We start from the raw sequence: 9,666 nt of genomic DNA on the forward strand, positions 1-9,666 counted from the left end.
ACATCTAATGAGAGAGAAGACTGATTTTATTCTCACACAAACTGCTGACATAGCTACATTGGGAAAAAAAACTCTTATGCAAGCCAACACGAGTTTTTCTAGTGCTTACATATGTGGAAACCATAAATGAGGTGAGGAGGATATGATAAAAAAAAGCTAAAGATTTCCACTACATTATACACAAGATAAAGCAAGGAATATATAAAAATATATATATTTTGTTTTTCACTTAATTTATTTTTGATATCCCAAAATCACAATGTTTGCAAAAACACTAAATGCTTTGAATTTCAGTCTCTCTCTCTCTCTCTCTCTCTCTCTCTCTCTCTATCTATCTCACAATAGTGAGATCTGGGTAAAAACATTTATCGAAATGAATAAACATTTCCAAACAGGCAAAACTGGTTCTCACAACAGTGTTATGTGCTATTTAGGTTTACTTTAGATATGAGCTGTGTCTTTAGAGAATACAATACTGAATTTAATGAAGAACTTACTTTTTAACCATTGACAATTCTGTTGGTACGCAGGTGCCCCATGAACAAGAGCAGAAGTGATATATGTTTAATTCCGGCCTGATGACAGCTCTTTAGCTGCTGTGACCTTATGGAATAGCGGAGTGTCTACACTTTAGATTGCACAATTTAGAATCTTAAGAGAAGCAGTCTGTCATTTGGGTATTGTTTGCTTACTGTGACATGAATACTGACGATTCAGACAATAGCCTATACTCATTTGTACATTTTTTTTGTATAGGATTATATAGGGGAAGTAAGCATATGTAAAATAGTTTTAAAATAATTCGGAACGGCATGCATGTGTTTTTAGTAAGTAAAAAAAAATATATATATATATGCTTTAAAACATTTTGTTCTATTGGCTCGTATCATCACCATCAGGGCTTGACATTAACACCTGGCAAATGCGGGTGGATTTCGGCAGTGGCAGGTAACATGGTCACTCCCACTATAGCCAATTTGGCAGGCTGAATTTTATATACAGTTAACAGATCTCAACATTAATGCTTGTCCAGGACAAGTGGATTTTTTGAGGGACCAAGTGAAAGGGAATTTTACTTGCCCAACCAGACAACTAACCTGAATAAAACATTCAGAGAATGTTTCTGATTTTATTGCATTTGGTGTGAACAGCGACTGATAATGGATAATGTATTGACAGTATAACAAGGTTGTGCCAGTTGAGGCTCAGAAACATATTGTACTGTATTACAAATGACATCACACAAAACATATGCTAAAGGTATAGTTCACCCAAAAATGAAAATTACCCCATGATTTACTCACGCTCAAGCCATTCTAGGTGTATATGACTTTCTTCTTTCAGATGAATACAGTTGGAGTTATATTAAAAAATGCCCTGGCTCTTCCAAGCTTTATAATGACAGTGAATGGGGGTCCAGATATTAAATCAAAATAAAGTGTTTCCATCCATCATAAACACACCGCTCCCGTGGGTTAACAAAGGCCTCCTGAAGCAATGCATTTGTGTAAGAAAAATATAAATTTTTAAAACTTTACCATAATCTCTAGCTTATGTTAACTGTCATACGCGCATTCACGAGAGAGTGGCGTTCCAACGCATGACGTAGGTGTAGCCAAAGACTATGGCATAGCGTAAGGTCCGGTGAGAGGTGAGGAATGCATTTTTTCTTCTCTTTTTTAAAATATAACTCCAACTGTATTTCTTCTGAAAGAGGGAAGTCATACAGCTAGAATGGCTTGAGGATGAGTAAATCATGGGGGAATTTACATTTTGGGTGAACTATCCCTTTAAGACAGAAGTATGTTTTTATCAAAAGACATGTAATTTCAGGTTTCACTTGAGGAAAATTGCAAAGCTACAAGGTTAAAAATCCATCTGTGCCTCTATTGTCCAGAGTCCATCCTTTTGTTTGAAAACTCTGTAGGTGTAAACCGATCCATCACACCTGAAGATTTACGCACAGTCATTATAGTCATTATATATTTGCAACACAGTATTTAAACTTACCCCATTTTACAGTTGAATGTGTGCCTCATCCTGTTTAAAGGTGCTGTATGTATTTATTTGACTGTACTAAAGCATAAAATACCATAATATATTTGCAGATATTTAGGAAACATGCTAAATTCACATACTTGTTTCTCCGAAAAAGCCGGTTATTCTACTTTGAAATGTGCATTCCGTGTCGGAATATCTGTTTTGGTTTGTGTGATTTCGCCCACTGCCAGTGTGTTACACCACTGTGTATTCACAATTGCAATGTTTGTTTTGTTATTAATATGTATTTATTTATTTATTTATGATATGAAGAAGAGTTTATTGCGCACACAGTCATCTACCAATTATCACCACTAAAGAAATCAGTTCAGCTCTAGCCACCAGAGAAAGCACGCGCTGTGGGTTACCATTGTGATGTGCGTTGTGTTTACGTCAGACGCTACCAAGCTGCACTTGCAGAAAGACACTGAAGTTTGCGTGTGCTTTTGCTTCTCCTGATAATTCAGGTACTTTTAATCTGCCTATGTTCCGCGCCCGGGACCTGTAACAGATTCATGGAGGTTCCACCGAGATCTACATCCAGAGTGTAAGGCTAGTGCTGGGATCCAGGCTTTACGGCGACGAAATTACGAAAAGGAGGGTTGCGTGCGACTTGTGATGGCTGCTGATGTCCAGAGAGCCAAAAAGGACCGAGCTGAGTGGAAGGCGGTGCATCGCTACAGAGTCGTGAGAGGGTCTGAAGCTGGACAAGATGGCTAACGAGAGGAAAAGACTTTATGTCTGGAACATAAAGAAGAGCCTACATATGTTGACTGTGCACGAACTGGGGCATATCACTGACAGCATCACTCCAGTTGCAGGTTTGATTCCAACCACTATCTCCAAGGATGATGAGGAAAGTATCTCATCATTTCTGATATGCAGAGTGACAGTTTACTTAAACTGGAAGATGAAGGATTCGCACAATTACTAACATTAAGAGACATGATTAATGAATTGATTGAGAGTCGTGTTAACAATCCTGTGAGTGAACCATCTGTCTCTATTCAGAATGAATTTGATGCACATACACACACGGGCATTCCCTATACATAGACACACAGATTCTACTGCCACACTCTCACACACACAATTAAATGAGTATCAGAAACTGATTGCTAGTTATGAGGAGTTAGGAAAAAAGCTGTCAGAGTACAAGATCACACAGGCAGATGATAAAACGATACCAGCTACAAGACAGTTTTCTTACCCTGAATACTTACCACGACAGCAGAGAGAAAGCATGATGTGTCCAAGAGACTTTCCATACTTACCGCATAAAGAGTTAAAGATACATGGTGGTCAGATAGGCGTTATTGCTTCAGACATCGGCTACAATAACCTATGTAAACAAATTGATGAAGGCATCAATATGAATTACTCAGAGAGTGAAATCATTCAGGCTGTCCTGCGGATAGTGAAACCAGGACAGTTCAAGGAAATGCTCATCAATAAAGACAATCTGACTGTGTCAGAGCTGAAAAGTTTCCTACAGTCGCATTTAAGTGAGAGAGGCAGTAGTGAGCTTTTTCAGGAATTAATGAGTACAAGACAACGGGAACGTGAAACTCCACAACAGTTTCTATATTGTGTAATCGGACTGAAACAAAGTAATTTTCACTTCCAAGCAGAGCAACACTAACATTGAATATGAGCCACGAACAGATCAGAATGTGTTCCTGCGTACCATTCACCAAGGTTTCCTTCCGAAGTATAGCGACATCAGAAGTGAACTGAAATCTTTGCTCACAGATCACACAGTAACTGATGAAGCACTGCTGAAACAAGTAACAAAGATCTCAAGTGAGGAAAGTGAATGCCAACGAAGATTAGGCCAAGCCATACAGCGAAGACAGACTCAAACTCATAGTGCTCAAATTGACTCAGGGTTCGACGAGAGTGGATCAAACTCCAAAACGCAAAAAAAGAGCAAGACAAAGACCATACAAGAACTAAGCACTCAAGTAGAAGCTTAAAAAAGTACAATTGACACTTTAAAACAAGCTAAAGAGCCATGTCGCTGCTCTACACAGATGGGAGCTGGTTCACATGTACGTACACCAATGCCAGTGAGAAGAGGAGGGCCATATGGAAGAGGAGGGCCATATGGGTGTCCAAGTTGTATTGAGGAGAGTAACAGCTCATGCAACCATTGCTTTATCTGTGGAGAAGAAGGACACAGGGCCATTGGATGTAGTAAAATAACAAGGGGTACAAGGAATACTCACCACACTGCTGAGCTGAGATTGTCAACTGGAGGAAGGTCCCCAGAGAACAGAGCGCGAGAAGCCAGTGCAAACAGTGCAGCCTGCTTTTCCGTGTCAAGAAAGACTAACTCAACGCAGAACAGATTAGCAGAACTAATTGGAAGCAAATGTTTTTTAAAGTGTAAAATCAATGGTTATGTTGTAACAGTGAATCTCCCTGGCAACAGTGATCCATAACTAGCCATTCAAGTTCCTTTCCTGGTGGGTAAAATGGCCCTTGAGCAACCACTCCTGGGATTTAACGTCATTGAACAGTTGATCAAAAGACAGACGAGTGGTGCAAGTGTTATTGCAAGAATCACTACGCTGCTAATGGGAGCCATGGAAATTGGAGATGATCAGGCTGAAGTGATATTAAACTTTATACAGTCACAAAAGTCGTCTTGTGATACTGAGACTATTGTCAAAGTTGGACATCAGGATGTTGTTATTCATTCGGGTCGACTGGCACATGTCAAATGTTCAATACCTGTAGATTTTGACTTGTCAGGGCCTGTCATATTGTTTGAGTCTAATGTAGACAACCCACAGCTTGAGCGACTTGACCTCGGAGATGGATTGCTGGAAGTCTGTGGAAGACAAAGGCCATTCATCAGCATTCCAATAGGAAACCACATCAGCCATGACATTACCTTACCACAATAAACAACAATCAGGAGCCTACAGTCCATTAAGAACATTGTGGAGACCGACCAAATAACAGAATCGGTTCCTGTGGAAGTTAACAGTGCAGAGAGACAAGAAGGAGCCGACAGCAGCAGGATTACAGTGACCGAGCATTGGGAGCCACCTGTGGCTCTAAGTCACTTGACTGAGGAGCAACAAACGATAGCAAAGAGAATTTTGTACGAAGAGTCTAGGGCATTTGCACGCAATGACGAAGACGTGGGTTGTGTCCCAAGTTTACAAATGTCCATCAACTTGATTGACAACATTCCTGTTCAAAGAGCATACTCTTCAGTCCCCAAGCCACTGCATAAAGAAGTGAGAGAGTACATCCAAGACCTCTTGGCAAGAGGTTGGATTGTGAAGTCAAAGTCCCCCTACTCTGTGCCAGTGGTATGCGTCAGAAAAAAAGATGGAACACTTTGACTCTGTGTTGACTACAGACTACTTAACAAGAAAACCGTCCCTGATAGGCATCCCCTGTCTCGTATTCATGACCTCACTGGCACGTTGGGAGGGTATAGCTGGGTCTCGATTTTGGATCAAGGGAAAGCTTACCACCAAGGCTTTATTACAGAGGGATCACAACATCTGACTGCTTTCATTACTCCTTGGGGCCTTTATGAGTGGGTACAAATTCCATTTGGGTTAACAAATGCACCCGCTGCCTTTTAACGAAGCATGGAAGAAATTATGGACTCCCGGCAGGATGAATGCTGTATCCCTTACCTCGACCATATCTTGTGTCATGCAAAAACTTTTGAAGAACATGTGGAAAGACTATGGAAGGTGTTGCAAGCTTTACAGATACATGGAGTTAAGCTAAGACTGACCAAGTGCGAGATATTCAAGAAAGAAGTGTGATATGTTGGACGACTGGTCAGTGCTGAAGGAGTCAGGAAAGACCCTAAAGATTTGGATGCCATACGAGCCTGGAAAGCAAAGAAACCTACAACAGTTGGAGAAGTCCGGAGGATGCTGGGATTTCTTAGTTACTGAAAAGGAGGAACCATGATAAGGAGGTGGCAGATGTTTAGGTAGCTAGCTTGAAGACAGTTTTTGTCGGTAAGAACAGGTCCAGTCTAGTCAAACCAGGTATATGAAAGTTTATTGTACATCCAAGGAGTTTTGGTGCATGTAGATGTGCATGTGTGTGTGTGTGTGGTTTCTATAAAGGGGAACAAATATACAGTTTTAGTTTACCAATAAACAGTGCTAAATAAGGTACAAGGCAACCATAATGTTCCATCAACTGCACATTAACTAAAGCACATGTCTAAACAGGAACTAGAGCAAGCATGAACAAACACATTTAGGCCAAACTTAAGTCATACAAAATAATATTTAAGCATCAAACAAAGGCACTTACATGGTCAATTACGCACACGCAGGCTAAACAGAATGAAAGGAGTAAAACTCAGTCCTCCGCACAGTACAACCACATGCAACAAAGCGTAGGCTGTGGACACAGGTGCAGCTAATAAAGTCTGTGAGATAGCTCTAATTGGCTTGAGATTGGGTGGGTGGAGCTTGGGGCTAACAGGGAACTGAACAGGCTAAGGGGAGTGTGGCACTGCTTTGAGGGTGCAGTTTAGGGACACAAAAACTTTACAACAGTTACTATCGATCTTATGTCGAGGATTTCTCTCGCATTGCCAAACCAATATATGATCTCTTGCAAGTGAAACAAGGGACGGGGTCTGTCAAAACAAAACCTAAGGCAGAGGGAAAGAAGAATGTTCAACTACCATCACGGATACCCATTGAGTGGAAGGAAGAACATCAAAGGATACTGTGCAGATTAGTTGAAGCTTTGACTACTCCACCCGTACTTGCGTATCCTGATTTTGACTTGCCATTCACACTTCATACAGATGCCTCAGAACAAGGACTTGGAGCTGTACTTTATCAATGGCAAGCTGGAAAAATGAGAGTCATCGGATATGGGTCAAGAACACTGACACCGGCAGAGCGGAATTACAGACTCCATTCAGGGAAACTAGAATTTCTTGCACTGAAGTGGGCAATCTGTGAAAAGTTTCAGGATTATCTATTTTATGCCCAGCACTTCACTGTTTATACAGACAATAACCCCCTGACCTACATAATGAGTACTGCCAAACTCAACACTGTGGGGTATAGATGGGTTGGAGAACTCTCAGACTTCAGGTTTGATATCAAGTACAGACCAGGAAAGGTGAATGTTGATGCTAACATTATTTCCCGGTGCCCATTGGATATAAACCAGTACATTACAGAGCGCACAGAGGAGTTGTCTAGTGAGATCATCAAAACTACATGGGAGAGCACTAGGGCTGCAGAACAAAAGGATGTTGCTTGGATTGCTGTTCTTAACCAGGCCCAGGAAGATCGACTTGAGAGTAATGCTGGTGAAGTATTAGGAAAGCTAAGTCATGATGAACTACGGAAAGCACAGAGACTGGACCCAGATATTGGTGAGATTATTAAGCTAAAAGAGTCCAATGCAAGCATCACTAATGACATGAGGCACAGAGCCAGTGGACCTGTGAAGAAACTAATGCAGGAATGGTCAAGACTACACCTGGAGGAAGGATTATTGTACAGGAGAACAGAGCAACGATATCAATTCGTCTTACCTCCTCAATACAAAGAGATAGTATTCCAGCACTTACATGATGACATGGGCCATGTGGGAGTAGAGAGAGTAGTACACCTTGCCAGAGACCGATTCTATTGGCCATTCATGAAGAAAGATATCGAGACATATGTTATGTTACACGAAATGTCCTTGCATCAAACAGAAGAAGCCAGCGACACACGAGAGAGCTCCAATGAGTAATATAAGACTAGCTCCCCATTCAAATTATTATCCATAGACTATCTGCACTTGGAACGTAGTAGGGGAGGTTATGAATATATACTAGTTCTGGTGGATCATTTTACAAGATTTGCTCAGGCATATGCGACTAAAAATAAGTCTGGAACAACAGCAACAGAAAGAATCTTCAATGACTTCATTCCCCATTTTGGATTCCCAAGTAAACTACATCATGACCAGAGTCGAGAATTTGAGAATGACCTCTTCAAAACCCTGCACTGACTGTCAGGAATGAGCCATTCAAGAACTTCTCCATATCACCCTCAGGGCAGCCCTGCTGAGAGGTTTAACAGAACACTGCTCCAGATGATGAAAACACTTGCAGAGAAGGAAAAGGAAAAATGGAAGGAACATCTACCACAGATTGTGCATGCTTACAATTGCACACGACATGAAGCAACAGGATACTCACCGTTTTACCTACTCTATAAACGACACCCACAATTACCCATTGATCTTGTGTTCAAAGTGACCAACTGAGAGAAAAGTAACGATCCAAGAGGACATGCCAAACAGTGGGCAGAGCGAATGGCAGAAGCTTACCGAATTGCTTCAGCGAACAGTAAGAACTCAAGTGCCCGAGGAAAACTGTACTATGACAGGAAGCTCAGAGGAGTTGCCCTTCAGCCTGGTGACAGAGTACTCGTGAAAAACCTACGTTATAGAGGTGGACCAGGAAAATTTAGATCATATTGGGAGCAAACTGTGTACATTGTCAAGGAGCAGATAAATGATGGACCAGTCTACCGAGTGGTCGCAGAAATGGACAGCTCAAAATAAAGAGTTCTACACAGGAATCTGCTGCATCAGGTCAGTGATTTACCAGTAGAGATGCCAGAGGGAGCATCTAAACAGAGGACCAAGAGAAACAAAACAAGACCACAAGATGAGACGGGATCACCCTGTGACTCTGATAGTGATGAGAAGCAGGATGACGAGAACTACTATTGGCTAAGGGTACGAGACACCCGAGAGAACGACCAAAGACTTACCATTAACCAACCTGCCGAGGAACCTACCTGTGATCCTCCACAACGACGATACCATACACAACCTGAAAGAAAAAGACAAAGACAGTGGACAGAGACCCTGGGAGCACAACCTAGGGAGAACAGGAAAAATACCTGTGATACTCTGTGACGATGATCCTGTGAACAACCTAAAAGAGAAAGACAAAGAAAACAGATAGATATTTGGAGAGAACAACCTACAGAAAATGAGACTCACCTGTAATCTTCCTGATGGGAATGAATTTACCTGTGAAAGACAAGTGACATGGACACGATCTGAAGATGAGGAACAGGTTGAGGGAGAATGTAGTCAGATAGATGAAGGTGATATACCTAAGCAAGAAGTTCTCAAAATACCTACCTTGAGTGCAGATGAAATTGACCAAACAAGCTAAGTCCGAAAATCCACACGTGACAGAAGAACCACACCTAGGTTAACTTATGAAACACTAGGTCAGTGTAGTAAATCAGCTCAAAAGGGAAATATTTATGACTAATTATAACTGGTTATGATTAATAATAAATATTTAGATTAGATCTTAGAACTAACTGTAGCAGAATCAATATTACAATTATTTGATCTGTCCGTCCACCGAGCAGACAATATAATCATTTATTCAAGGAAAGATTATTTTCCTGGCCAAGAAAGGATAACTTTCCTGCATACAGTACTAGCATTAACTTAGGATGTAGCAAGGGATCAAACATTCAGTGACTTCGAATTGTGAGCAGCACACAGAGGCAATCAATTGTGAATATAAGGGATTTAATAAATGAAACTATATCTAACATATAACTAACTAAGCAAAACACATATATACAG

This window comes from Sinocyclocheilus grahami, unplaced genomic scaffold, assembly GCF_001515645.1.
Source record: "Sinocyclocheilus grahami isolate Dianchi unplaced genomic scaffold, SAMN03320097.WGS_v1.1 scaffold589.1, whole genome shotgun sequence".
NCBI classification, from domain to species: Eukaryota; Metazoa; Chordata; class Actinopteri; order Cypriniformes; family Cyprinidae; genus Sinocyclocheilus; species Sinocyclocheilus grahami.